Below are 25,669 nucleotides of genomic sequence, written 5' to 3'. Positions count from 1 at the left end.
GATGAGGAAACGGCTGTCTATGCAGCCACGATTCTTACACCTCGTCCGTCGCCAGTGCCCCCTGCACTGCCCACCGGGTACTGAGTGAGGGGAAAGGAAGAGTTGGAGTTTATTGACGGAATTCAGGTTGTGGCTACAGAGTGGAAAGGTGCCTGTTGGACCAGTGAGAGGTCTCTGGGGAGTGGAAAGGTGAACTCGTGGCCAGAAAAGTGGTCTCTAGTCCATTTGTGGTTGCTTGCCACTCTCCACAGGCTGATTAGGAACAAATAGAAATTCCTAAAAGGATTCCTGGAATCCCTGGGTGTGGTTCCACAGGTGAAATACGCTAGGAAGGAATTTTCCCCAGGTGAGGGGGTGTAGCTCATGGGTAGAGCATTGGACTGCAGATCAAGAGGTCCCCGGCTCAAATCTGAGCGCCCCCTGCTGGTTTTCCTTCCATCTTGGATCTACGGAAGTGGTCACCTTAGACCCCGTTCACCCACCAGCAGCGAGTCATTAGCATGTCAGGTGGCTTTCTAAATTTGGCTAATTTCCTCTGGAGAGGCTCAGCTGACAACAGAAAAAGGACAGGAAAGAAGAAGGGAGAAAAGGTGGAAAAGGTCATGTTCGGACTCCAGACCTGGTTTATGGGAAAACATCCTCATCCAGAATCAGAGGTTTTGTCTTGACCTCTTGATGCTTGTGTGTTTTTGGTCAGCTGTCCCATTTACTGTTTCCCATTTCTAGTGAGTGAGTAGGCAGGAGGCTGGGGCAGCAGACAGAGTCAGCGGCAGGGACACGTCTCAGGCATCTGAACCCCCTGGGTGCTGCTCCTGTGTGCGTTTGCTGGTCTCCCCCCAGAGACTCTGAGAAGCCGACTGGATGCTCTCATTTTAACAACACACACCTCTCCTCTTCTTGCTCCTTCTCCGAGCCAGAAACTACCTGCTCTACAGACGCGTTTGGGGAGGACTGTCCCGGATGACTCTAACGGACCTTTCAACGAAACATGTACGACTAGCAAAGCTGGTGCCCTCTGCAGGGGCCTGAGAAGCTGCCTGGTGGGCAAGGAGGGGGAGGGTGGGAAGGGGACCTGGTGGGAGAGGTGTCCCCTCTGCCGTGGAGCAGACCCCAGGTTGCACGGAACAGCACGGGAAGGTCGGTGACTTGCTGTGTTAGAGTCTGGATGTTACTACTGGCTGGAAAGGTGCCTTGTAGACGCCAACAATGGCCCATAGGTAGAGCATTGGAACATGGAGCCCGTTGTCTCTGACTCATAACCTGGGGAGCCCCTACCTGCTGTCTATAGAAATCTTCATAGACTCTATTTGTTAGAGCACACTTAGGTTTACAGAAAATTTGAGCAGAAAGTCCAGAGTCCTCCTGCATCCTCACCTCAACGCCCCTCTCCCCTGCGGTTTCCCCTGTTTTAACATCTTGTGTTAGTATGGGACATTTGTAAAACCGGTGAATGAGGGGGCCGGCTCCGTCGCCAAGGGATTAAGTTCGTGCGCTCCACTTTGGCGGCCCGGGGTTCGGATCCTGGGCATGGACGTGGCACCACTCATCAGGCCATGTTGAGGCGGCGTCCCACGTGCCACAACTAGAAGGACCTACAACTAAAATATACAACTGTGTACTGGGGGGATTTGGGGAGAAACAAGCAGGAAAAAAAAAAAAACCAGAAGAAAATTGGCAGCAGTTGTTAGCTCAGGCGCCAATCTTTAAAAAAGAAGAGGGAAAAACCCCGAAAAAAGTGGTGAACGAATATTGATATGTTCTTATCCACTGAAGTCCATTGTTTACCCTAAGGTTCAAGCTTGTGCTGTACAGTTTTATGGGTTGTGACAACTACAGAATGTTCTGTAGCCACAATTACAGTATCATTTGGAATAGTTTCACTGCCCTAAAACTCCCCGGCTATGCCTATTCGCTCCTCACTCCCTCCTTCCCTCCCTCCCTCCCTCCGAGTCCCTGGCACCCACTGATCTTCTTACTGTCCACCGATCTCCCTTTTCCAGAATGCCATAGCGGTGGAATCGCATGCGGTGTAGCCTGTTCAGCTTGGCTTCTTTCTCTTAGTAATAGGCATTTAAGGTTCCTGCGTGTCTTTTTGTGGCTTGAGAGCTCATTTATTTTTGTTGCTGGATAAAATTCCAGTGTATGGACCAGGCTGTGATTTTACTCAGAGCCGGTGTCGCCGTTGCAGCTAACGGCATCTTCCTGCAAGAGGGCAGAGGAAGAGGCAGGTGGGGCCTGTGCCAGAAAGCCTCCCGGGCTCTGGCAGCAGCAACGCTTCCCACCATTCGTGATTGTGGCAGTGATGCAGCCTCACTCGGGCTACTTGTGGTGGGTGTTTGTAACGATCTTCTTACAGCCCCAACGCTTGAAATTCCTTTGTACTTTGGGGATCCACAGCCGTGTATGACTGGTGGAAGCCGGGACCTCACAATACTATGAAAGCCGGGAATACCAGGTGCTGCCGTCCCTGAGCCCCGGCCGTAGCTCAGGCTTAGCCAGTCACCTGTAGCTGATTGAGACCTGGAACATGAATGATTTACCCGGAAGCAGGAGGAGTTGGGAATTTCCTCCAGCGGAGCCAGGGGGCTGGCATTGGCAGTGGGGCCGCTGGCTGCAGGCAGTGTCCAGTGGGGCATCATCAGCCCCATAAAGCAGGATGCCTTTTGAGGTCAACGATTCTGCCTGCGCGGCTGCCCTTTAGTCCTGCCCATTTCCTAGCGCAGATCTCTAGCTACGTTTGGTGTGGTGAGACTTTTCCCATCCTGCCAATAGTTTCCTTATTTGTCTCAATGAGCCATCATCGGTTTCTGTTTTTGACAGAATGCAGACAGTGTGTAAACTGGTACTGGGGGTGGGGTGCAGGCCGTGAGGGGCATATGGCACTGAGTGTCTGGTTTTGTTAGGACCATCTCGGTAGTTATTCGGGAGTTTGAACCTGGCCGTCGTTGGCACACAGTGACAAAGCAGGAGACTTCAGTTTTGCCCGGATCACCTGGAATGAAGCGCCTAGTGAGGGCCAGGCCTTGGTGTCCTCAGTTCCCACAGAACAGCACGAGGCACTGCAGAGCGGCTGATTCTGCTGGCGCTGGACCTCAAAGACGGAAAATGAAGCACAAATCGGTAAACCCTCTCCGCTAGCCAAGACCCGGTATCGAGAGACTTCTCTCTTGCCACTGATAACTGGGAAATCCTCAAACCAAAAGTAGAGTTTGATCCTGAGCGTTGCTGACTTACAATGTCAGTTAAATTAAGCAGATGCTCATGTCTCATGCTCGAGAAGTAGGACACTGACCAGTGCGGGACCTTCCCACCCACCCAGGCTTTTCAATGGACTCGGGAACAAGGGCCAAAACTTCAGGCTTGGACGCTAGGAACCGCCCCCACCCAGAGGACCTCACGTCACCAAGGGAACCCACCTGCTGCCAGGGAAGAATGCCCGACTTTCCGATTGCATCCTGTAACAGAAAGACGGTACTTCACAGGCTGCCAGCAACATGGTAGCATGTAGGTTATGCTTGACACATCACCTGGGGGGTGGGGGGGGTGGGGCGATTTGGTCTCATTGGACTAAATACTTATTTTGAATTTGGACTGTGTGTTTAAAGGGAAACATGATAGCTGGTAAGAAAGCAAGGCGATAAGAACACAGCACAGGAGTGAGGAAGGAATCCCCCCTTTGCTGGCATCCTCCCTGCCAAGCTCAGGGGCGTCTGTGGTCTCCCGAATGTGAATCTCACAGACTCCGATGCCATGTAGCACGTCGTACGCCTCAGGTCACTGTCCTTTGACTACTCCTTAGCGTCTTAGGGCTTGTGGCCTTTTAGGAAGGCCCGCTGCGTGTCCTCACTATGGGATGAAGGTCGGCCAGGGAAGCGGGCACAGGCAGTGCCTGGGCTCTCGCACCGTGGGGCAGAGGGAGAGACATCTCTGACCACACACCAGGGCTCCTTGGTCCCAGGCTGCGGGCCCCCAAGCAGCCTATATGCCTGGTCCTAGCACCCTCGGTTGTGCTGCCCCAAGGATTCCGAGGTTGCTGCCCTGTGTTCAGCCAAGCCCCTAGGTGACGGCCTCGGGGAGGGACTAAGCCAGGGAGAGAGGGGAGAGACAGTGTGAGATGTGAAGCCAGGAGGAAAGCCAGGAGGGAGGAGGCTGGGGAGGAGGAGGAGACAGTGTAGGTGGAGCTGAGGGAGGAGGGGAGCAAGGATCAGGGCGCCCGGCTTCCAGCTCTAACAGCCCAGTTCAGGCTATGGCTACACAGGAGAGTGCCTGGTAGACAAGTGAGGGGCCTCTGAGGAATGACGAGGCGAACTCATGGCCAGTGAGTGGTCTCCAGTCAGTGTGTGGTGGCTCTGCCAGTTCCAGAGGTGGCCCAAGTAGGACTAGAACTTAGAGTCCACTATGGAATCTGGGGCATGGCAACACAGGTGAAATAATGTCAGGAGGGGCCCCCAGCAGGCCAGGGGGCGTGGCTCAAGGCTAGAGCCCTTGGCTGCAGGTCCAGATGTCCCCGGTTCAATCCCAGGTGCCCCCTGGCCGTTGTTTTGCCATATTGCCACGTACAGGTAAATGGCTTCCCTGAGACCCCCGTTCCATTTTACAGCAAGGTCTGCAGTCGCCTTCACCACTCAGCGCCTGATGGTGTTGTTTTTTCGGTGTCGTCTTTCCGTGGGATAGTAAAGTGTGGTAGATTGACCCGCTGGCGCAATTCCTCACCTCTCCCTGTTCCCGTGCCTTGTGCTTTGTGACTTTTCGTTTCTCCCCCAGAGGCCAGTGTGCTCCGCACCCCTTTGCCCTGGGCCTGGCAGTATCTATCGGTCTGGGCCAACCAGGAGATGGAAACCACATAGGGATTCAAACGGGACGTTTAATTTAGAGGATTATTGTGCTATGCGAGGAGAGTAACTCTAGAGGTGCAAAGAAGACTAAAGGGACCCCTGGGCTGAGGGACCCAAGCTAGGATCGATTGGGAAGGGGGACTTTTCCCAAAAGCTGGGATTCAGACCTCATGGGGGAAGGTGTGGTTGGGGCCCACTAACCGGGTTGTCCCGTCCAGACCTGTTCACAGTTGCCAGACGGGCGGAATGCCACCTCCCGGGGCACAGGTGAGACACTTGGAAGTGTGAGCCTGGAACTTGCAGTGTCCACACCTCGGGGGCCTGGGAACCAGACCTCGGGGCAGGGGCGAGCCCAGGCTGGCAGGAGGGTGGCTAGAGGGATTTGAGGTGATGGCTGCGCAGCAGTGTTCACCTGTCAAGCTGGGTCTGCGAGGTCACCGAATGACTTCATTCCCTGGGTGCGTGCCTGGGGCAGAGCACCACCGTGTGTCCTTGCTCGGCTGCACCACTGCCCCACATGCAGCAGGAGCCAGGGGAGCAGAAGCAAAACCTGCAGCAGGAACTGGGGAGGGCAGGCCCCTGCCTCCTGCAGCGTCTCTCCCGCGCCCTCTACTGACAACTGTTAGCGCTGCGCTCACTTGAGGAGACATGCCCTAAGGAATCCAGTCCCTTCTCCCAGAGCAGGTATGGAAGGGCGCATTTGGAGCTGAGAGTCAATAAATTGACCTGGCAGACCGTGGGCCTGGCTTTGGCCAACAGGGTGTAGCAGATATGGTGCAAGCAGGGGCTTCAGATGGACTTGCAAGGCCGAGTTTGCCCTCTGTGCTTCTACCATTACAGGGAGAGGTGCTGACCCCGTCACCTCCTCCCCTCAGCCTGGGCCCCAGAATGAACCCTCGGGTCCCAACCCTGAGCCCATCTCATGGAGAGGAGCCAAGGCAGCTTGGAGCCCACCCATCCAGCCAAGCCCGGCCTAGATCAGCTGATTCTCGTTCAGCCTGCAAGCCCAGGGGCATGGGAATAAATGCTGATCGTTGTGTGTCATTGGTTTGGGGGGTGACTTGTTATGCAACATCTTGTGACTGAGACTGACGAATACTGAAATTGATATCTAGAAGGGTCTCCTGCTGTAGCAGAAGCCTAAAGTACATGACAGGGCTTCCTGGTGAAGCAGTGGGTGGCAAGGAAGCTGTTACAACCAGCCAGGAAAACAGTGAGGAGACTGTTACTGAGGGTAGGGGAAACGAGGGCTCGTGATAATCTGGAAGGTAGAAATACACTGGAACTTGTTCAACTGGGGGCCGGATATTTCAGGGCAAAATTGGAATGCATGAGCTGTTGGCTACAGGCTGTTTTTGATGAGGTCCTACAAACAAGGTTTGAGTTGAGTGGAGAACTTTCTGGTTTGTATTCAGAATTTAGTGGCAATATAGACAGCCCAGAAATTGCTCAGTTTGAAAAATGAAACCATCCTTTCCAAGACAGAGTGAGGCCATGTTGCGTCACCTTAGGAAGAAGTCTCACTCCAGAGCCTTCCACTAAGACAGAGCCTCAGGGAACAGATCACATCAAGGGTGTGGCTTTAATGCCTTTTATTAAGAGCACTGACAGAGTTAAGGCAGGGGGTGTCAAGGACACTCTTTCAGCTGGACAGAAGTTTTCCTAGAACGATGAGGGATGTGTGGTCACAGAATGTGATGTGCCCAATACTTATGATTGAGCTGGAGGGACGGCGTATGGTACAAAGAATTGTGATCGTGGCTTTTGATACATGGAATCAAACACATAGGAAACCCACAAATCTCTTGTGAGAGCTGCATTGACGAAAGCTTGGACAGCCTGGACTAAAGGACACTGAGACTGTGGCAAGTGAAAAGACCTCTGGACCTCCAACATTCCACAGGTGGGACGCAAGCTGAGGAGAATGCTCACCCACCTCAAGGGCCATATTTTCCAAGGATCTCTTCAGCAATTGCAAAAGAGGATGACGGCAGAGGAAGACTTCTCAGAGGGTGCAGCCAAGAGTCGTGTGGAACCATGGACTGGGAGCCACTGCCAGGCAGCAGAACCAAGGCCCAGTGAAGGCACACTGCCTGCTCCTGGAGCGCTTAGTGTTGTGTGCCACTGAGTTTGGGGTGACTTGTTATGCAACACTCTTGTGAAGAGGCGGCAGACACTGACATTGGCATCCAGAACGAGGCCCTGGCTGCACCCAAAGGGAAACGGGGGCGTGGGGGGTTCCTTTTGCATACCCAGTTTCTGTGGCCTTGTGTGCTCCCCGTTTTGTCCCATGTCTGAATGTAAATGTTGCAGGAAGTCTGTCTCTGTACCGTCACTGGATTTTGGATGTGTGAGGGGTAGATAACTTGTCTTTTGAGTTCACGGGTCTCTGGATCAAGAGAAGCCTCACCTGGATCTAATGCTGATCAGAAGATCCCAGACTTTGTCTGATTGACTGAGGCTGTGGGGTCTCGGGAGCATATTGTGGATGGGGGGGAGATGTCAATACCTATGACCAGGATGGCAGGCCATGGTGGATTAAAGTGTTGGCCTCCGTCCTTCACTGATTCTCTCTGGCCCTTTTGGTTTTCCAGTCCCACCCCCCCCCCCACCCCCACCCCATTAGACGTGGAACACATTTCCCTGCCCTTGGTTTGGGGCTCAGTCCTGAGACTTGCCTTGACTGCTGGGATGTCAGCACACGTGACTCAAGCAGAGGCTGGAGACCTGCTCATGTGTTGGGCTTGCGTTTCTGCATTTCTGCCATCTCCGTGAGGAAAGGTTCCCCTGCTTGCTGCCACTCCTCCAACCCGGACCCCAGAATGAACAGACATGGTGCAGATCTGAGCTGAACTCACAGCGAGAAACCGAGCACAGAGGGTCCCATGGAGTGAAATGGGGCCACCAGGTCAAGGCCACCCTAGATCAGCTGATTGGCATCCATGCTGCTGACCTATGACCCTGAGAATCAGTGCTTATTCTGTATCCATCTTAATTTGGGGAGGATTTGTTTCCAAGCATTGATGAGGAAACAGCTGTCTATGCAGCCACGATTCTTACACCTCGTCGCCAGTGCCCCCTGCACTGCCCACCGGGTACTGAGTGAGGGGAAAGGAAGAGGTGGAGTTTATTGACGGAATTCAGGTTGTGGCTACAGAGTGGAAAGGTGCCTGTTGGACCAGTGAGAGGTCTCTGGGGAGTGGAAAGGTGAACTCGTGGCCAGAAAAGTGGTCTCTAGTCCATTTGTGGTTGCTTGCCACTCTCCACAGGCTGATTAGGAACAAATAGAAATTCCTAAAAGGATTCCTGGAATCCCTGGGTGTGGTTCCACAGGTGAAATACGCTAGGAAGGAATTTTCCCCAGGTGAGGGGGTGTAGCTCATGGGTAGAGCATTGGACTGCAGATCAAGAGGTCCCCGGCTCAAATCTGAGCGCCCCCTGCTGGTTTTCCTTCCATCTTGGATCTACGGAAGTGGTCACCTTAGACCCCGTTCACCCACCAGCAGCGAGTCATTAGCATGTCAGGTGGCTTTCTAAATTTGGCTAATTTCCTCTGGAGAGGCTCAGCTGACAACAGAAAAAGGACAGGAAAGAAGAAGGGAGAAAAGGTGGAAAAGGTCATGTTCGGACTCCAGACCTGGTTTATGGGAAAACATCCTCATCCAGAATCAGAGGTTTTGTCTTGACCTCTTGATGCTTGTGTGTTTTTGGTCAGCTGTCCCATTTACTGTTTCCCATTTCTAGTGAGTGAGTAGGCAGGAGGCTGGGGCAGCAGACAGAGTCAGCGGCAGGGACACGTCTCAGGCATCTGAACCCCCTGGGTGCTGCTCCTGTGTGCGTTTGCTGGTCTCCCCCCAGAGACTCTGAGAAGCCGACTGGATGCTCTCATTTTAACAACACACACCTCTCCTCTTCTTGCTCCTTCTCCGAGCCAGAAACTACCTGCTCTACAGACGCGTTTGGGGAGGACTGTCCCGGATGACTCTAACGGACCTTTCAACGAAACATGTACGACTAGCAAAGCTGGTGCCCTCTGCAGGGGCCTGAGAAGCTGCCTGGTGGGCAAGGAGGGGGAGGGTGGGAAGGGGACCTGGTGGGAGAGGTGTCCCCTCTGCCGTGGAGCAGACCCCAGGTTGCACGGAACAGCACGGGAAGGTCGGTGACTTGCTGTGTTAGAGTCTGGATGTTACTACTGGCTGGAAAGGTGCCTTGTAGACGCCAACAATGGCCCATAGGTAGAGCATTGGAACATGGAGCCCGTTGTCTCTGACTCATAACCTGGGGAGCCCCTACCTGCTGTCTATAGAAATCTTCATAGACTCTATTTGTTAGAGCACCCTTAGGTTTACAGAAAATTTGAGCAGAAAGTCCAGAGTTCTCCTGCATCCTCACCTCAACGCCCCTCTCCCCTGCGGTTTCCCCTGTTTTAACATCTTGTGTTAGTATGGGACATTTGTAAAACCGGTGAATGAGGGGGCCGGCTCCGTCGCCAAGTGATTAAGTTCGTGCGCTCCACTTTGGCGGCCCAGGGTTCGGATCCTGGGCATGGACGTGGCACCACTCATCAGGCCATGTTGAGGCGGCGTCCCACGTGCCACAACTAGAAGGACCTACAACTAAAATATACAACTGTGTACTGGGGGGATTTGGGGAGAAACAAGCAGGAAAAAAAAAAAAAAACAGAAGAAAATTGGCAGCAGTTGTTAGCTCAGGCGCCAATCTTTAAAAAAGAAGAGGGAAAAACCCCGAAAAAAGTGGTGAACGAATATTGATATGTTCTTATCCACTGAAGTCCATTGTTTACCCTAAGGTTCAAGCTTGTGCTGTACAGTTTTATGGGTTGTGACAACTACAGAATGTTCTGTAGCCACAATTACAGTATCATTTGGAATAGTTTCACTGCCCTAAAACTCCCCGGCTATGCCTATTCGCTCCTCACTCCCTCCTTCCCTCCCTCCCTCCCTCCGAGTCCCTGGCACCCACTGATCTTCTTACTGTCCACCGATCTCCCTTTTCCAGAATGCCATAGCGGTGGAATCGCATGCGGTGTAGCCTGTTCAGCTTGGCTTCTTTCTCTTAGTAATAGGCATTTAAGGTTCCTGCGTGTCTTTTTGTGGCTTGAGAGCTCATTTATTTTTGTTGCTGGATAAAATTCCAGTGTATGGACCAGGCTGTGATTTTACTCAGAGCCGGTGTCGCCGTTGCAGCTAACGGCATCTTCCTGCAAGAGGGCAGAGGAAGAGGCAGGTGGGGCCTGTGCCAGAAAGCCTCCCGGGCTCTGGCAGCACCAACGCTTCCCACCATTCGTGATTGTGGCAGTGATGCAGCCTCACTCGGGCTACTTGTGGTGGGTGTTTGTAACGATCTTCTTACAGCCCCAACGCTTGAAATTCCTTTGTACTTTGGGGATCCACAGCCGTGTATGACTGGTGGAAGCCGGGACCTCACAATACTATGAAAGCCGGGAATACCAGGTGCTGCCGTCCCTGAGCCCCGGCCGTAGCTCAGGCTTAGCCAGTCACCTGTAGCTGATTGAGACCTGGAACATGAATGATTTACCCGGAAGCAGGAGGAGTTGGGAATTTCCTCCAGCGGAGCCAGGGGGCTGGCATTGGCAGTGGGGCCGCTGGCTGCAGGCAGTGTCCAGTGGGGCATCATCAGCCCCATAAAGCAGGATGCCTTTTGAGGTCAACGATTCTGCCTGCGCGGCTGCCCTTTAGTCCTGCCCATTTCCTAGCGCAGATCTCTAGCTACGTTTGGTGTGGTGAGACTTTTCCCATCCTGCCAATAGTTTCCTTATTTGTCTCAATGAGCCATCATCGGTTTCTGTTTTTGACAGAATGCAGACAGTGTGTAAACTGGTACTGGGGGTGGGGTGCAGGCCGTGAGGGGCATATGGCACTGAGTGTCTGGTTTTGTTAGGACCATCTCGGTAGTTATTCGGGAGTTTGAACCTGGCCGTCGTTGGCACACAGTGACAAAGCAGGAGACTTCAGTTTTGCCCGGATCACCTGGAATGAAGCGCCTAGTGAGGGCCAGGCCTTGGTGTCCTCAGTTCCCACAGAACAGCACGAGGCACTGCAGAGCGGCTGATTCTGCTGGCGCTGGACCTCAAAGACGGAAAATGAAGCACAAATCTGTAAACCCTCTCCGCTAGCCAAGACCCGGTATCGAGAGACTTCTCTCTTGCCACTGATAACTGGGAAATCCTCAAACCAAAAGTAGAGTTTGATCCTGAGCGTTGCTGACTTACAATGTCAGTTAAATTAAGCAGATGCTCATGTCTCATGCTCGAGAAGTAGGACACTGATCAGTGCGGGACCTTCCCACCCACCCAGGCTTTTCAATGGACTCGGGAACAAGGGCCAAAACTTCAGGCTTGGACGCTAGGAACCGCCCCCACCCAGAGGACCTCACGTCACCAAGGGAACCCACCTGCTGCCAGGGAAGAATGCCCGACTTTCCGATTGCATCCTGTAACAGAAAGACGGTACTTCACAGGCTGCCACCAACATGGTAGCATGTAGGTTATGCTGGACACATCACCTGGGGGGTGGGGGAGGTGGGGCGATTTGGTCTCATTGGACTAAATACTTATTTTGAATTTGGACTGTGTGTTTAAAGGGAAACATGATAGCTGGTAAGAAAGCAAGGCGAGAAGAACACAGCACAGGAGTGAGGAAGGAATCCCCCCTTTGCTGGCATCCTCCCTGCCAAGCTCAGGGGCGTCTGTGGTCTCCCGAATGTGAATCTCACAGACTCCGATGCCATGTAGCACGTCGTACCCCTCAGGTCACTGTCCTTTCTCTAGTCCTTAGCGTCTTAGGGCTTGTGGCCTTTTAGGAAGGCCCGCTGCGTGTCCTCACTATGGGATGAAGGTCGGCCAGGGAAGCGGGCACAGGCAGTGCCTGGGCTCTCGCACCGTGGGGCAGAGGGAGAGACATCTCTGACCACACACCAGGGCTCCTTGGTCCCAGGCTGCGGGCCCCCAAGCAGCCTATATGCCTGGTCCTAGCACCCTCGGTTGTGCTGCCCCAAGGATTCCGAGGTTGCTGCCTCTGGGGCGCTGTCTCCCCTGTGTTCAGCCAAGCCCCTGGGTGACGGCCTCGGGGAGGGACTACGCCAGGGAGAGAGGGGAGAGACAGTGTGAGATGCGAAGCCAGGAGGAAAGCCAGGAGGGAGGAGGCTGGGGAGGAGGAGACAGTGTAGGTGGAGCTGAGGGAGGAGGGGAGCAAGGATCAGGGCGCCCGGCTTCCAGCTCTAACAGCCCAGTTCAGGCTATGGCTACACAGGAGAGTGCCTGGTAGACAAGTGAGGGGCCTCTGAGGAATGACGAGGCGAACTCATGGCCAGTGAGTGGTCTCCAGTCAGTGTGTGGTGGCTCTGCCAGTTCCAGAGGTGGCCCAAGTAGGACTAGAACTTAGAGTCCACTATGGAATCTGGGGCATGGCAACACAGGTGAAATAATGTCAGGAGGGGCCCCCAGCAGGCCAGGGGGCGTGGCTCAAGGCTAGAGCCCTTGGCTGCAGGTCCAGATGTCCCCGGTTCAATCCCAGGTGCCCCCTGGCCGTTGTTTTGCCATATTGCCACGTACAGGTAAATGGCTTCCCTGAGACCCCCGTTCCATTTTACAGCAAGGTCTGCAGTCGCCTTCACCACTCAGCGCCTGATGGTGTTGTTTTTTCGGTGTCGTCTTTCCGTGGGATAGTAAAGTGTGGTAGATTGACCCGCTGGCGCAATTCTTCACCTCTCCCTGTTCCCGTGCCTTGTGCTTTGTGACTTTTCGTTTCTCCCCCAGAGGCCAGTGTGCTCCGCACCCCTTTGCCCTGGGCCTGGCAGTATCTATCGGTCTGGGCCAACCAGGAGATGGAAACCACATAGGGATTCAAACGGGACGTTTAATTTAGAGGATTATTGTGCTATGCGAGGAGAGTAACTCTAAAGGTGCAAAGAAGACTAAAGGGACCCCTGGGCTGAGGGACCCAAGCTAGGATCGATTGGGAAGGGGGACTTTTCCCAAAAGCTGGGATTCAGACCTCATGGGGGAAGGTGTGGTTGGGGCCCACTAACCGGGTTGTCCCGTCCAGACCTGTTCACAGTTGCCAGACGGGCAGAATGCCACCTCCCGGGGCACAGGTGAGACACTTGGAAGTGTGAGCCTGGAACTTGCAGTGTCCACACCTCGGGGGCCTGGGAACCAGACCTCGGGGCAGGGGCGAGCCCAGGCTGGCAGGAGGGTGGCTAGAGGGATTTGAGGTGATGGCTGCGCAGCAGTGTTCACCTGTCAAGCTGGGTCTGCGAGGTCACCGAATGACTTCATTCCCTGGGTGCGTGCCTGGGGCCGAGCACCACCGTGTGTCCTTGCTCGGCTGCACCACTGCCCCACATGCAGCAGGAGCCAGGGGAGCAGAAGCAAAACCTGCAGCAGGAACTGGGGAGGGCAGGCCCCTGCCTCCTGCAGCGTCTCTCCCGCGCCCTCTACTGACAACTGTTAGCGCTGCGCTCACTTGAGGAGACATGCCCTAAGGAATCCAGTCCCTTCTCCCAGAGCAGGTATGGAAGGGCGCATTTGGAGCTGAGAGTCAATAAATTGACCTGGCAGACCGTGGGCCTGGCTTTGGCCAACAGGGTGTAGCAGATATGGTGCAAGCAGGGGCTTCAGATGGACTTGCAAGGCCGAGTTTGCCCTCTGTGCTTCTACCATTACAGGGAGAGGTGCTGACCCCGTCACCTCCTCCCCTCAGCCTGGGCCCCAGAATGAACCCTCGGGTCCCAACCCTGAGCCCATCTCATGGAGAGGAGCCAAGGCAGCTTGGAGCCCACCCATCCAGCCAAGCCCGGCCTAGATCAGCTGATTCTCGTTCAGCCTGCAAGCCCAGGGGCATGGGAATAAATGCTGATCGTTGTGTGTCATTGGTTTGGGGGGTGACTTGTTATGCAACATCTTGTGACTGAGACTGACGAATACTGAAATTGATATCTAGAAGGGTCTCCTGCTGTAGCAGAAGCCTAAAGTACATGACAGGGCTTCCTGGTGAAGCAGTGGGTGGCAAGGAAGCTGTTACAACCAGCCAGGAAAACAGTGAGGAGACTGTTACTGAGGGTAGGGGAAACGAGGGCTCGTGATAATCTGGAAGGTAGAAATACACTGGAACTTGTTCAACTGGGGGCCGGATATTTCAGGGCAAAATTGGAATGCATGAGCTGTTGGCTACAGGCTGTTTTTGATGAGGTCCTACAAACAAGGTTTGAGTTGAGTGGAGAACTTTCTGGTTTGTATTCAGAATTTAGTGGCAATATAGACAGCCCAGAAATTGCTCAGTTTGAAAAATGAAACCATCCTTTCCAAGACAGAGTGAGGCCATGTTGCGTCACCTTAGGAAGAAGTCTCACTCCAGAGCCTTCCACTAAGACAGAGCCTCAGGGAACAGATCACATCAAGGGTGTGGCTTTAATGCCTTTTATTAAGAGCACTGACAGAGTTAAGGCAGGGGGTGTCAAGGACACTCTTTCAGCTGGACAGAAGTTTTCCTAGAACGATGAGGGATGTGTGGTCACAGAATGTGATGTGCCCAATACTTATGATTGAGCTGGAGGGACGGCGTATGGTACAAAGAATTGTGATCGTGGCTTTTGATACATGGAATCAAACACATAGGAAACCCACAAATCTCTTGTGAGAGCTGCATTGACGAAAGCTTGGACAGCCTGGACTAAAGGACACTGAGACTGTGGCAAGTGAAAAGACCTCTGGACCTCCAACATTCCACAGGTGGGACGCAAGCTGAGGAGAATGCTCACCCACCTCAAGGGCCATATTTTCCAAGGATCTCTTCAGCAATTGCAAAAGAGGATGACGGCAGAGGAAGACTTCTCAGAGGGTGCAGCCAAGAGTCGTGTGGAACCATGGACTGGGAGCCACTGCCAGGCAGCAGAACCAAGGCCCAGTGAAGGCACACTGCCTGCTCCTGGAGCGCTTAGTGTTGTGTGCCACTGAGTTTGGGGTGACTTGTTATGCAACACTCTTGTGAAGAGGCGGCAGACACTGACATTGGCATCCAGAACGAGGCCCTGGCTGCACCCAAAGGGAAACGGGGGCGTGGGGGGTTCCTTTTGCATACCCAGTTTCTGTGGCCTTGTGTGCTCCCCGTTTTGTCCCATGTCTGAATGTAAATGTTGCAGGAAGTCTGTCTCTGTACCGTCACTGGATTTTGGATGTGTGAGGGGTAGATAACTTGTCTTTTGAGTTCACGGGTCTCTGGATCAAGAGAAGCCTCACCTGGATCTAATGCTGATCAGAAGATCCCAGACTTTGTCTGATTGACTGAGGCTGTGGGGTCTCGGGAGCATATTGTGGATGGGGGGGAGATGTCAATACCTATGACCAGGATGGCAGGCCATGGTGGATTAAAGTGTTGGCCTCCGTCCTTCACTGATTCTCTCTGGCCCTTTTGGTTTTCCAGTCCCACCCCCCCCCCCCACCCCCACCCCATTAGACGTGGAACACATTTCCCTGCCCTTGGTTTGGGGCTCAGTCCTGAGACTTGCCTTGACTGCTGGGATGTCAGCACACGTGACTCAAGCAGAGGCTGGAGACCTGCTCATGTGTTGGGCTTGCGTTTCTGCATTTCTGCCATCTCCGTGAGGAAAGGTTCCCCTGCTTGCTGCCACTCCTCCAACCCGGACCCCAGAATGAACAGACATGGTGCAGATCTGAGCTGAACTCACAGCGAGAAACCGAGCACAGAGGGTCCCATGGAGTGAAATGGGGCCACCAGGTCAAGGCCACCCTAGATCAGCTGATTGGCATCCATGCTGCTGACCTATGACCCTGAGAATCAGTGCTTATTCTGTATCCATCTTAATTTGGGGAGGATTTGTTTCCAAGCATTGATGAGGAAACAGCTGTCTATGCAGCCACGATTCTTACACCTCGTCGCCAGTGCCCCCTGCACTGCCCACCGGGTACTGAGTGAGGGGAAAGGAAGAGGTGGAGTTTATTGACGGAATTCAGGTTGTGGCTACAGAGTGGAAAGGTGCCTGTTGGACCAGTGAGAGGTCTCTGGGGAGTGGAAAGGTGAACTCGTGGCCAGAAAAGTGGTCTCTAGTCCATTTGTGGTTGCTTGCCACTCTCCACAGGCTGATTAGGAACAAATAGAAATTCCTAAAAGGATTCCTGGAATCCCTGGGTGTGGTTCCACAGGTGAAATACGCTAGGAAGGAATTTTCCCCAGGTGAGGGGGTGTAGCTCATGGGTAGAGCATTGGACTGCAGATCAAGAGTTCCCCGGGTCAAATCTTTCTTAGGGTCTGTGGCCTTTTAAGAAGGCCTCCTATGTCCTTACTGTGAGATGAAAGTCGGCCAGGGAACCAGGCACATGCAGAGCTGGGCTCTGGCGCCGTGGGGCAGAGGTAAACAGAGATGTCTGACCACACACCAGGGCCCCTTGCTCCCAGGCTGGGGGCCCCCAAGCAGCCTGTATGCCTCGTTAGCGCCCTCGGTGGTGCTGCCCCAAGGATTCCGGGGCTGCTGCCTCTCGGGTGCTGTCTCCCCTGGGAGAACAGTGTGAGATGTGAAGCCAGGAGGAAAGCCAGGTGGGAGGAGGCTGGGGAGGAGGAGACAGTGTAGGTGGAGCTGAGGGAGGAGGGGAGCAAGGATCAGGGCGCCCGGCTTCCAGCTCTAACAGCCCAGTTCAGGCTATGGCTACACAGGAGAGTGCCTGGTAGACAAGTGAGGGGCCTCTGAGGAATGACGAGGCGAACTCATGGCCAGTGAGTGGTCTCCAGTCAGTGTGTGGTGGCTTTGCCCGTTCCAGAGGTGGCCCAAGTAGGACTAGAACTTAGAGTCCACTATGGAATCTGGGGCATGGCAACACAGGTGAAATAATGTCAGGAGGGGCCCCCAGCAGGCCAGGGGGCATGGCTCAAGGGTAGAGCACTAGGCTACAGGTCCAGATGTCCCCAGTTCAACCCTGGCTGTGTTTTTTTGTATTGCCACATACAGGTAAATGACTTCCCTGAGACCCCGTTCTATTTTACAGCAATGTCTGCAGTCGCCTTCACCACTTATCCCATGATGTTGGTGTTTGTTCAGCTGTCTTCTTTCTTGCATACTAAGATGTGGTAATTGACCCCCTGGCCCCAATTCTTCACCTCTCCCTATTCCTGTTCCCTGACTTTGTGACGTTTTGTTTCTCCCCCAGAGGCGAGTGTGCTCTGCACCCCTTTGCTCTGGACCTGATGGTACCTGTCCGTCTGGGTCAACCAGGAGACAGAAACCACACAGTGATTGAAATAGGGGATGTTTCATGCTGAGAATTATTGTACTATGTGAGGAGAGTAACTATAAAGGCACAAAGAAAACTAAAGGTACCCCTGGGCTGAGAGACCCAAGCAAGAACAAATTTGGAAGGGGGGCTTCAGCCCAAAGTTGAGATTCAGACCTTGTCCAGGAGATGTGGTTGCAGCCCAATCACCAGGTTGCCCCAACCAGACCTGTTCACAGTTAGTGCATAGGCAGGAAGCAACCTTGGGGGACATGGTAAACCACTTCGAAATGTAGTCCAGGACCGTGCAGTGTCCACACCTGGAGAACGTGGGAACCAGACCTCTGGACAGGATGACTCCAGGCTGGCAGGAGGGTGCATAGAGGTAGTTGAGGCAGTGGGGGCAGTGGGGTATTCACTGGTCCAGCTGGCGCTGCGAGGTCACCAAGGGACTACATTCTCTGGGTGCGTGCCTGGGGCAGAGCACCACCATGTGTCCTTGCACAGCTGCACCACTGACCCACATGCAGCAGGAGCCAGGGGAGCAGAAGCAAAACCTGCAGCAGGAACTGGGGAGAGCAGCCCCGTGGCTCCTGCAGCGTCTCTCCCATGCCCTCTACCGACAACTGTTAGCGTTGCGCTCACTTGAGGAGAAATGCCTAAGGAATCCAGGCCCTTCTCCCAGAGCGGGTATGGAAGGGCACATTTGGAGCTGAGGGTCAATAAATTCATAACTGGCAGACCGTGGGCCTGGCTTTGGCCAACAGGGTGTAGCAGATATATGCAAGCAGGGGCTTCAGATGGATTGCAAGGCCAAGTTTGCCCTCTGGTGCCTCTACCATTACCAGGAGAAGTGCTGACCCTGTAAGCTGCTCCCTCAGTCTGGGCCCTGGAATGAAAACTTGGGTCCCAACCCTGAGCCCATCTCACTGAGCGGAGCCAAAGCAGCTAAACTCGCAGCTTGAAGCCCACCCATCCGCCAAGCCCAGCCTAGATCAGCTGATTCTCATTCAGCCTGCAAACCCAAGGGCATGGGAATAAATGCTGATCATTGTGTGTCATTGGTTTTTGAGGGTGACTTGTGACAAATAAAAATGGCAAGCAATAGGATATATTGGAGTATATGAGGAAGCCATTTGGTATAAACCTGACTTTGTTTTTTCCAAAAGGGCCTAACTGTGGCTGTTGAGCACGCATTGTATATCTGCTTAGACATTTCCTATGGCCAGAACAGATAAAGGTAAAGGTGCAACTTCCCCCCACATTGGCATTTCCTTAGGGATAAGCATCTTTCCTTAGGCTAGGAACTGATTGCTGCACTCACCTTTGACCACCCAGCTCACCTGTGACCAGTCAGCTTGAGACAAGAGACTGCCACCCTGCTGTGTTCACTGAGACAGAAGACCTACCTGCTGTTTCCATCAATCGCTGTGCCGACAGAGCAGTCTCGCGACTATTGTAAAAGGAACATTTCAATCCTATGAGAAACATCCTCTCTGGGGATATATAACCACTCTGTGCACCCCACTTCTTTGGTGCCCTTTCTTCCTTCGGGAAGAAAGGCCCCGGGTTATAATCCTCAGATTTAAGCTCAGAATAAACTCACCCAAATTTTCATTTATAGATTGGTTATGCATTATTTTCATCGAAACTTTTTATGCAACATCATTGTGAATGAGAGTGACAGATACTGAAATTGATATCTAGAAGGGTCTCCTGCTGGAACAGAAGCCTAAAATACAGGCTTCATGGTGAAGCAGTGGGTGGTAAGGAAGCTGTTACAATCAGCCAGGAAAATGGTGAGGAAACTGTTACTGAAGGCAATAAAAACGGGAGCTCATGATAATCTGGAAGGCAGAAATACACTGGAACTGGTAGAGTTGGGGGCCAGATATTTCAGGGCAAAATTTGAATGCATGAGCTGTTTGCTACAGGCTGTTTTTGATGAGATACTACAAAAAGGTTTGATTTCAGAAGATAACTTATTGGTTTGTAATCAGAATTTAGAGGCCATATAGACAGCCCAGAAATTGCATAGTTGGAAAAATGAAACCATCCTTTCCAAGACAAAGTGAGGCCATGTAACATCACTTTAGGGAAAAGTCTCACTCCAGATCCTTCCACTAAGACAGAGCCTCAGGGAACAGATCACATCACAGGTGTGGTTTCAATGCCTTTTATTAAGAGCGGTGACAAAGTTAAGGCACGGGGTGTCAAGGATACTCTTTGAGCTGGACAGAAGTTTTCCTAGAATGATGAGGGATGTGTGGTCACAGAATGTGATGTGCCCAATACTTATAATTGAGCTGGAGGGACAGCATATGTCACAAAGAATTGTGATCATGGCTTTTGATACACAGAGTCAAATACATGGGAAACCCACAAATTTCTTGAAAGTGCTGTTGTGACAAAAGCATTGACAGCCTGGATTAAAAGAGACTGAGAGTGTGTGGCAAGTGAGAAGACCTCTGAACCACCAACATTCCACAGATGGGACCCAAGCTGAGGAGAATGCTCACCCACCTCAAGGGCCATATTTTCCAAGGATCTCTTCAGCAATTGCAAAAGAGGATGACGGCAGAGGAAGACTTCTCAGAGGGTGCAGCCAAGAGTCGTGTGGAACCATGGACTGGGAGCCACTGCCAGGCAGCAGAACCAAGGCCCAGTGAAGGCACACTGCCTGCTCCTGGAGTGCTTAGTGTTGTGTGCCACTGAGTTTGGAGTGACTTGTTATGCAACACTCTTGTGAAAAGGTGGCAGACACTGAAATTGGTATCCAGAACAAGGCCCTGGCTGCACCCAACGGAAAAGGTGGCATGGTGGTTCCTTTTGCATACCCAGTTTCTGTGGCCTTGTGTGCTTCCCATTTTGCCTCACGTCTGAATGTAAATGTTGCAGGAAGTCTGTCTCTGTACCGTCACTGGATTTTGGATGTGTGAGGGGTAGATAACTTGTCTTTTGAGTTCATGGGTCTCTGCATCAAGAGAAGCCTCATCTGGATCTAATGCAGTTCATGAGATCCTGGACTTTGTCTGATTGAATGAGGCTGTGGGCCCTTGGGATGAAGCTAAACGTATTTTGCACGTGGGGGCGATGTAAATACTTATGACCAAGAGGCTAGGCCATGGTAAAGTGTTGGCCTCAGTCCTTCAATGATTCCATCCAGGCCCTTTGCCAAGATGTTTTTCTGAAGTGGAACGCATTTCACTGCCCTTGGTCTGGGGCTCAGTCCTGAGACTTGCTTTGACTGCTGGGATGTCAGCACACGTGACTCAAGCAGAGGCTGGAGACCTGCTCGTGTGTTGGGCTTGCCTGTCTGTATTTCTGCTATCAGTATGAGGAAAGTTTCCCCTGCTTGCTGCCACTCCTCCATCCTGGACGCCAGAATGAACAGACATGGAGCAGACCTGAGCCCAGCTCACAGCGAGAAACTAAGCACGGAGGGACCTACGGCATGCAGCAGGGCCACCAGGTCAAGGATAGCCTGGATCAGCTGATTGGTATCCATGCTGCTGGCCTATGACCTTGAAAATAAATGCTTATTGTTGCATGTGTCTGAATTTGGGGAGGATTTGTTATAAAGCATTTGTGCGGAAACAGCTGACTATCCAGCATGATTCTCATACCTTGTCCCCTGTCACCCCTACACTGCCCGCCAGGTACTGAGTGAGGGGAGAGGAAGAGTTAGAGTTTATTGAAGGAATTCAGGTTGTGGCTACAGAGTGGAAAGGTGCCTGCCTGTTAGACCAGTGAGAGGTCTCTGGGAAGTGGAAATGTGAACTTGTGGCCAGAAGAGTGGTCTCTAGTCTGTTTGTGGTGGGTCTGCCAGTCTCCATAAGCTGATTTGGAACAGATAGAAATCAAGGCATGCTCTGGAATCCTTGGGTGTGGTTCCACAGGTGAAATACGCTAGGGAGGAACCTTTCCTAGGCCAGGGGGTGTAGCTCAGGGGTAGAGCGTTTGACTGCAGATCAAGAGGTCCCCGGTTCAAATCCGGGCGCCCCCTGCTGTCTGTTTGCTTTATTGCCAAATTGTGTAGAGGGTCTGTTGCGTTTTACTTACCGTGAAGCCATCCTCTTCACCACTCTTCCTCTGGCAGAAGTTGTGGTGCTGTGTGTTAATGATCTGTGTGTTTCAGAAGTTCTTAATAAAGTGCTCCTCTTTAAAGTTTATTTTATGGAGGAACACACTTAATCAGAGGTTACCCAGCCTGACTGTCAGACCTAATGAGGGCCTTATTAAAAATACAGATTACCTCCTAGAAATTCTGGCTTAATAGGACTGAGGAGGGGCCTAGGACCTTTGATTTTGAGAGGCACACTCCCCTGCTAACCTCAATCCTAACATCATATGATTAAGTGACTGGAACATTATTTTGGAACTTACAACACTATGCCATCCTAAACAACTGTGCTAAACCATGATTTTCAAGCTAGTGCCTTCAGCCCAGGACTGAGGGAAGGCAGGACGCAGATCTGTAGTACAGAGACAGTGGCCAGGCCTGTAGAGGTGGAGAATGTGGGAGACTGAGGAAGATGTGGGCATGGCAGGGTGGTGGCAGGTGTAGTGGCACAGCACTGCTAGGTGATAACTCGACTCCTGCATTACAGCTAGAATTGAAACATGCTCATTAGGCAACACTGGTTCTTTCTGGGTAAGGCATTTGTTGGATGATCCAGAGGTCCCTGATTCCAATTCAGATATGTTTTCTTTTTCTTTTTTTCCCCAACTTTTCAACCTTCTTTCTCTGTTTTGAGGCTCCCCAGTTGTGTGAGCCCTGGTGGAAGAAATGGCTCTGCTTGCAGCTGCAGAAGCCAAAATTAAAGGCTATACTTTCTCCCTTTGCCCCCTGGCACTTTTGGCCGAACAGGTGCCCCTGACTCATACTACACTCATAGACCAATTGACACAAATTCCAGGGTTGGCAGAACTCAGGCAGCATCCAGCAGCTTCCTGACCAGTGTAACTTTCCTGAGAGCCTGGCTGGCCAGGTTTCCTTGGGTGCCCCCTGCCTCACCGGCCTGCATCTCCAACTTCTCCTGCAGTGCTGGGAGCTCCCTGACACCCCGACAAGGAGTGCCGTGTCTTTTTCCATAGCACAGCCAGTTTCTGTTTCTGTAACAATGTGCCTTGGCTGATACAACAATTGGAGTGGCTTGCAGGCAAAAGACCTTAAAGAAAATGAGGTGGATGTAGGATTGGTTTTCTGTCCTACTTGGGATTGAAGGAAGTGGAAATCCTGTTGATTCTTCAGGGCTGGCAACCTGGGAGCCCAAGGCTGTCAGTTGTAAAGTAGCTGAGTAATTGATCACAGAGATGCAACTGACCACCTGGATTCCAGGCAGCTTATTCATCTGGTGGGCGTTTAATGGCTGTTTATGGCTGGCGTTCATTCTGATTGGTCAGTGTCTGTGCTGTAGCTGTGGCTAAATATTTTGAGTGTCAGTCCTTCTTGGAATAAACTTCCCACTGAGAACAAAACCTTCAGGGACCAGTGTTAGTCCAGAACAGTACGAAGGCCCAAGCCAAGTCTGACAGCCTTGGGAAGCTCAAAGACATACAATGGAAAGCTCAAATATCTATATTCTCTTCTCCTGACACAGATGGAAATGGGCAGATTTCCGATGACTGCGCTGGAAAACTCAGCTCGTGCTGCTGAATGACTGTGATTGCTAAAAAAAAAAACAAAGGCAAATCGTCCAATTGCAGTCCTGGTGGGCTCACAGCTCGCCCCATCTTGTATGAATTGCCACTTCAGCAACAGCCACTCCAGTGAAGTTTGAGAAGGTGTCAGGACAGCTCCTCAAACTTGAAAGACAAGTTGTTACATCTTGCCCTCACCTTAGCCTTTATTGGGAGTTTTTCCTGTTACCCAGGTGGTGGTGCCAGCAATGATAAAATACTTAGACTCAAAGGGTCTCCCTGAGCAGGTAGGTAGTACACGGCAGGGTGGTTCCTAGTTGCCAAGTGCTACCTACATGTATGTATATATATATGTTTTTATATTTGCAGCAATACCCAAAGCTTTGTTCTAATATTTAACTCATGCACACACACACAACTTTCGTGTCTCTCATTTGAATGTCTGTAATGGTCTAGCCTTCCTGCTGTTATCCAATAATAAGTTGAACTTTGTAATAAGAGAAACAGCCTTGATACTGAGTTCAAAGGGATATTTGACAGACACAAAAGATAAAGAACAGGAAAATGCTGAACTGCTAAATTTCCCATTCTCTCATATGTCCAATTGTGACAACTATTTCCATATTGCGAACACAGCAACCATTCCTGTTCATTTCTTGATTCAAATGTCTCAATAATAACTGATGCCGTGGACATACACAAGTTTTTTTGCCTTCCCAACATCCATGTCCCCTTCCTGATAGCATCCCAGTTTTCCTCGGATATGGTCTGGTAGGAGTGGAACCTTGGACCTTCTATAGCTGGGAGGTGGGTGTGCCCTGATGCTAGCTGGCTCCTGCAGATGCTCTCTTCTTGGAATTCAAGCCATGGCCAGAGACAAAGCATCTTGGGTAGTTGGTTCTGGATCATGCAGATGCAATTCCCAGACCACTCTGGCCTCACGGTGAGATTGCTGTTGTGATCTCTGAGGCTGACTTGGTCCTGCCTTTCCCAAGCCTTGTCCTCTGCTTCCTAGCAATTCTGTGATGTTTCCCACAAATCCTTTCCTTAAATTAAGCACTTTGTGAAAAAACACCAACTGATACCACTGCCTGCACCCTCTCCTTACTTCCAGCAATTGGAAGCGCTACTTGACGACATGCTTGGAACAGCCAGTGGGTGAGGGACAGAAGCTTTGTAAGAAAAATGTATCTGGCTCTCCAGGAATGCAAGAACTCTCCCAAATAAGAAAAGCATTGGAGTCAGCAAAATGAGGTCAGAGGCTCTGAATCAGGATAGCCCTGCGCTGTGAGACCACCAGCCTGGACGCTGGGTCCTCCGTGCAACATCATCAGGAAGAGAGCAGGTTTTGGGCATTCAGGACCTGTCTCCACTGACCCATTTCAATTCTTTTAGGATCAGTTTCTTTTCAGATAAAAGCAATGCTTGTTTAAGTGACACAGGCAATTGGACTCATTGCTTTTTTTTTTTTAAGCAAAACTAAATTGTTGGGAGATATGCAAATAGGTTATATATGCAAATAGGTCAATTCAGGGATAATATATGTTTACAATATGATATAATTTTCTCACAAAAATGAAACTATTCTTCCTGTTTTATTGTATTTTAACATTAAAAAGTCTTGATAACTTTTCATGCTAATAAAAAACCTTTCAGGACACCTTTCGTCGTGTCTACATAGGATTCTTCCGTACGGCTGCTATTAGTTTATTTAGCCAACCCTCCTTTGCTGGACATCTGTGCAGTTTCTAATTTCCACCCTTACGTACTACCTGAAAAAGGTCTTGTTAAAGATGCGTCTCTGTTTTTCATCTGGTTTTGCTTTTAGCATAAATTCCTAGACATGGAATTTCTGCATGTGCATATTTGAAACCTTTATATTGCCAAGTTTCTCTCCAGAAAAGACATGTGGATGTGCACTTCCACCAGTAGTGTACGAAAGTACCGATAAATGGATTTTTAATTGTAAAATATACATACAGAAAAGCACATATGTACTTATATGTACAATTTAGTACAGTTTAATAAATACTTATAGATACTCAGGTATCCACTGCCTAGCTCAAAAATAGAACATTGTCCCCCTCCCAGGATCTCTTTGTGTTCTGCTTCCTTGTCACAACATCTTTCCTTCTTGCTTGTATCCTAATTTATGTATATCAATTAGGTCATGTTTGTTAGTTCTGTTATTCAGATTCTCCACATCCTTACTGACATTTTGTTTGCGTGTTCTATCAACTATTGAGAAAGATGTGTTAACATCTACTAGGATTGAGGATTTGTCTATTTATCCTTTTAGTTCTCTTCATTTTTGTTTCATATATTTTGAAACTGTGTTATTGGGTGCAATTAGATGTAGAACTATAATATCTTCCTGATGAACTGACTTCTTTATCATTTTAAAATATTATTTTTATCTGTGGAAGTGCTGACTGACAAAGCATATTTTGCATCACGTTAATATTGCCACACTAGCCTTTTTGTTTAGTATTTGCGTAGAGTATCTTTATTTATACTTTCACTTTCCATTTTTCTGTGTCCCTGTGTTTAACATGAGGTTCATGTAGGTAGCTTATAGTGGGTTTTTGTTTTCCCATTCAGTCTGGAAATCTTACATTTTAATAGAAGCTTTTAATAAATTTGTATTTAAACTAATTACTGTTGTATAGAATTCTAGGGCTATTTTCTTTCAGTGCTGTGAAAATCCTGTTCCATTGTCACCTGAATACCATAATTTCTGTTGATAAGTCAGTTGTCAATCGTAAAAAATTGAGTTTTTCTCAGGTTCTCTTTCAGATTTCTGTCTTTTTCAAAATCAGTTTTATGATGATGTAGTTAGGTGTGGTTTCCTTTGTATTATCTTCCGTTTGTCTCACAAGTTTCATAAATTGGTAGGTTGATCTTTTCATACATTTTGGAAAATGCT

The 25,669-nt window shown here is 50.9% G+C and overlaps 1 long non-coding RNA gene and 1 other non-coding gene across 2 annotated transcripts in view; both read left to right on the top strand.

Moving 5' to 3' along the window:
- The window catches only part of LOC111773283 (uncharacterized), a 131,282-nt gene that overhangs the window by 87,312 nt on the left and 18,301 nt on the right, over window positions 1-25,669 (top strand). The gene's annotated exons all lie outside the window — the stretch shown is intronic.
- TRNAC-GCA (transfer RNA cysteine (anticodon GCA)) lies at window positions 21,035-21,106 on the top strand. Its single transcript has one exon. It is a non-coding gene; the product is annotated as a tRNA-Cys (tRNA).

Source organism: Equus caballus, chromosome 4, assembly GCF_041296265.1.
Source record: "Equus caballus isolate H_3958 breed thoroughbred chromosome 4, TB-T2T, whole genome shotgun sequence".
Classification (NCBI taxonomy): domain Eukaryota; kingdom Metazoa; phylum Chordata; class Mammalia; order Perissodactyla; family Equidae; genus Equus; species Equus caballus.
The sequence above is the reverse complement of the archived record's forward strand: the minus strand, read 5'-3'. Positions and strand labels throughout refer to the sequence as shown.